This window comes from Juglans microcarpa x Juglans regia, chromosome 5S (genome assembly GCF_004785595.1).
Source record: "Juglans microcarpa x Juglans regia isolate MS1-56 chromosome 5S, Jm3101_v1.0, whole genome shotgun sequence".
NCBI classification, from domain to species: domain Eukaryota; kingdom Viridiplantae; phylum Streptophyta; class Magnoliopsida; order Fagales; family Juglandaceae; genus Juglans; species Juglans microcarpa x Juglans regia.
In genome coordinates, this window is record NC_054603.1 from 25,542,083 (window position 1) to 25,546,625 (window position 4,543).

The 4,543-nt window shown below is 37.1% G+C and overlaps 1 long non-coding RNA gene across 1 annotated transcript; it reads right to left on the minus strand.

Annotated features, from left to right (window-relative positions):
• Positions 1–735: 735 nt before the first annotated feature.
• LOC121266774 lies at positions 736–4,233 on the minus strand. Its single transcript, XR_005940916.1, has 2 exons — positions 1,994–4,233; positions 736–1,629 (listed from the first exon to the last, which is right to left on the minus strand). It is a non-coding gene; the product is annotated as an uncharacterized LOC121266774 (long non-coding RNA).
• Positions 4,234–4,543: the final 310 nt, after the last annotated feature.

A 4,543-nucleotide genomic window follows, 5' to 3' on the forward strand; every position in this document is an offset into this window, starting at 1 on the left:
AAATCATCAAATTTTAAATATTGGACTCATTTGATGAGTCCAATGCTAGTGCTCTTAGGCCCATAAAGAGATTTTTTTATAAAACAAAAATGATAATAAAAAACAAGAGACGACAATAGCAGTTAAGAACTATTAGGCAAAGTTATGTTAAAGATGACTTTCTAAGAAACAAAAGGAATGAAAAAATTGAAAATATTCCAAAGTAAAAAATCTTGCCACTTGAGTTTTGATATCACTATAAAGGCTACATAATAGACAGAGAACAAATTTACTGTCAGTATTAACTTGCACTAGTTATCCAATGACACAAAAAACACTAAATAAAAATAAAAAATGTATATAAGGTATCAATACTAGGAAAATCAAGTATAGATAAGCATCTATAAGAAGAGAAAGTAGAAAAGAAAATAAATCAAACCATTTTAGATTTGCAGAATTTAAGAAACAAACGGGAAACAAATTGAAGATATAAAGAAAATAGAAAGAACGAAAATGTGTACACCGAATTTAACTATTTGAGTCATTTTCCATCATTTTGTGAGGAAACAAACATAAATTAAGATAAACAATATATAAAATGGATATTTTCTTCATCAGTAAAGTTTACACCAACGAACTAAAATTATAAACAAAAAATAAATAAATTAGAGATCTAACAGAAGAAACGAAAATGGCCGAGAGAAAGAGAGATCTTACCTATGAGCAGGAGAGAGATGATAGATAAATTCCAGTGAGTGTTCTAAACCTCAAAACCCCCAAAAGGCACTTGAAATTGGGGCTATATATCGAGTACCAAATTTTAATGGCCGATGGGGCATAAACCCGCCAATTGTTTTTTTAACCCAATAGACCCCAAAGAATTCAGAATCCCACATACTAATATAGCAATATGCCACGAAAGTTTTTTTTTTTTTTTTTTGTACAAAATTTGTGCGGTTCCTTTCCTTTTAGTCCTCCCAATTAATAAATCTGAGCCTTGCTCAATACATGGTTTCTCTTGCTCTACTAGATACATAAGTTCAGCAGGTCCATTTTCTATCCAGTAAGATTCCTCATCTCTTCTCAATGCTCTCTTTGCCAATTGATCTGCAATCTGGTTTCCTTCTCTGTAAATGAAGTTAACAGACCAATTAGGCCTATGTGACAGCACTTCTTTTATGTCAAACACCAGCTGCTCCATCCACCCATTGCATACTTCCTTGCTCCTCACAACTTTAATCACCTTGTGTGCATCCCCTCTGAAACAGACCTTCTACAAATTCAGCACAGTAGCCATCTCCATGGCCTTCCACAAAGCTTTTACTTCAGCTACCTCAACATCACCCACAAATCATCTTGCAGCACATATAGAAAACATTAACTCCCCTTCATGGTTCCTTGCCACCTCCCCCATCCCCATTTTCTTACCAACTTTATCCACTGAAGCATCAAAATTAATTTCTGTCACTTGTTCAAGAGCCTCCAGCCACTTTGTATTTGCTCTACTTGTACCAGCAATCTGTTTCTGCCCACTCAGAATTCCTTCAGCTTCCTGGAACCCTTCTAACATCATAGCTGCTTTTTTGATCACCAGACCAGGACCATCAAATCTGTCCTCAAACACTGCTCTATTTCTCCTATGCCAAATACCTGAATTAATGTTTTTACTCACCAATTAATTCATGACGATGGGTTTTTTTAGATGATGAATTTTGGGGGAAATTAATATTTCCAAGATATACATTGGTCGGAAAAGAGCATTTCTTGCGAACTTAATTGCCACAAAGAAATCTTATCACGGGAAATAATCACTTCCAACAAAAAAATAGTATTTGCCACGAGATACATTCATTGTTAATGCTAATAGATTTCAGAAAAATAAAATAAAATTTGAGGGCCTATCCCATACTATTTAAGCATCATGTAGTATCGACCAATGAAATATATGCAGACAACAGTAGATAACTATACCCGTAATCAAGCTTTAAAAAAAACTACAACCATAATCACAGACCTTGTCCATGAGAGACACATAGATTTTGGCAAAACAAGGAAAGGTTGGAACCAATGGCTTCAAGGTGATACGTGGTGCAGCAAACACTTGCAAATCCACCACATGAAATCATCCCAACTGAACAATATTTAGAATCAGCTCCCTCACTCCCTCCCTTTCTTTCATATAACAAAATCTTCCTCACTGAGTAAAACAAACCAATCACCAGTACAGTTGCTTTCAACCCAAATGCTTTAACAGAAACAGTGATATTAGGATTTGTAGTACATTTTAACAGCAATTATAGGCTTTGCAATGTTCCTTGCAGTCATGCAAATTGCCTATGAGAAAATAAAGAGCATCAAATACTTATGAAGAGATATATAGAAGCAGTTAAATCTATACCATAAAAATAGATCAAATGAAATTCAGGAGCAGTTAGACCTTGTCAAGATATGGTCACATATACTCAAGAAACTTGTTTATCCAGTCAACCTTCACAAAAACAAACACAATTGGAACATAAAAAAATTGCAATTTTCAAGACAACACAATTAAAATACAGAATATGTGGCAGCATAATAAAGAAGTTTATGAATACTACTTTACATAATCGATCATAGTCTGGATTTTTCACCCAATTAAAACACAGAGTATGTGGCAGCATAATAAAGAAGTTTTTGAAAGACAAGACGTTCAATCTTATCCCATTCTATATCTGGGATATCATCAGATGGCTTAAATTTTGATGGAGATGGGGGATCACTAAAAGATATTCCCAGCATCTAATGGCACAATCTCCTGAAGATGTAACTAATGCCAACACAAGACGCAAACGAATTATTAATTAAAACAAGCAATCTCTCTTAAACTTTTTAATTTTACCCAATTTTATGATGAAATTCTAGTAGGAAGATTCATATTCAAGTTCCACAATTCTGAAATTCTAACAAAATACAATTCTGCGCAATTAAACACGAGATTAATGATGTTTATTCAAGAATTAAATGTCTTCAAGTGCAGCCACAAAGTGGTACAGCTTCCTCCATCACCGAAACAAGAATTGCTACAATCTCAAGAAAAAGCTACTGAAAATTCATGAAAATCTAAAGAAGTGACGGTGCTGTGCTATGACATACAAAAACCAAACTGCAAGCTGCGAAAAAGAAAAACAAGGCCTGCTGGATCCTCTGGTTGAGAGCAACGCACAGAAAAATTAAACTACAAGGAAAAAATAGATTAGCAAATAAGATCGACAACAGCGAGAGATTTGGGTTTTAAGGAATTAGAGAATACGGGCGTTGAGATCGGACATGCAGAAGTTATCCTTGTTGTTGCTCACTGTAGTTCGTGCGTTATTTTGTTGGAAGAGGAGCTACGGAGATGCGAGAGAGAACAGGCAATGAGGCAGTCGTGATTGGTGGTGGCCGGCAACGGTGTGCTCGTGGTGGTTAGGCTGGCTGCTCACAGTGGAGGCGTACTGTGTCACTGGGGCTACAGAGAGAGAAAAAGGGAAATAGAGAGATACCGAGAAGGGAAGGGAGAGGGGTCGTCGGAGGGAGGTCATCAAAGGGAGAGAAGCTCACCGGTGAGGGCGGCGCGGCTGGAGGCTGGTTGCGGCAGCAAGGGCTGTGAAGGGGAAAGGAATCGGGAGAGGGAGAGGGACAGGAGGCGGCACGAAGGGGGAGAACGAAAAAGAGGAAAGGGGGGGAAAATATTGAAAATAAAGGGATTTAATTTTAAAACTGTTTGCAACGTTGGGGTTAGGGATGAATTTGGGATCGTACCAGTGCGACCGGTTTTATATTTTTAAACAATTCCACTACGGGTATTCAGCGTTGGGTACTTAGTTGCGAAATCATAAACCATGTTACTTTTATATTATTATTTAAATACATTACTTAAAAAAAAAAAAACTCGATTTTAGAAACTTGCGCTAAACTCATCCCTATTTTACATCTCATAAATTTTATTCGTCCTCTTCATTTCGTGGGTATGAGCAGTTTTTTTTTCTATTTTTCTTGTTCAAATTTATGTTCAATGTTCGCACACTGCAGGCTCATTTCCGTAGGCATGCACCATTTTTTCCCTTCTCTCATTTACACAATCGAAAGAAAGAAAATCCAAATTCTTGATCTGAAAACTTCTGTTTTCCTACTCTTTGTTTGGGTCGTGGGAAAAAAACTAGAAAGAAAAGAAGACCACACTGAAGAATTGGGATATATGGCCGAATGAGTAAAAAGGCAAAGTGAATGACCAAACACTACCATTCCATGGGGGAATCGTTTTCGTAGCAAGCTTGGGAAGCTTGGAGGTGTGATATGTGCGAGGTGAAGATTGGGGTTCGTAGCAGTCTTCCATAGGTGTTTCGGTGCGAGTTCAATTCTGGAGGTGAGGTGAACTGGTGAAGATTATCTTGTGGGGGTGGAGCTCCATTTCAGAAGTAATATACATTTGAAAACGCATCGTTTAATTAAATGTTAAGTTGGAATCCCGGATACGCGGAGTGTCCCCATCCTGGGTGAAAGTAGCTTTTTTGATTTTTAAAAGAGTGGGGCTACTATGTCGCCC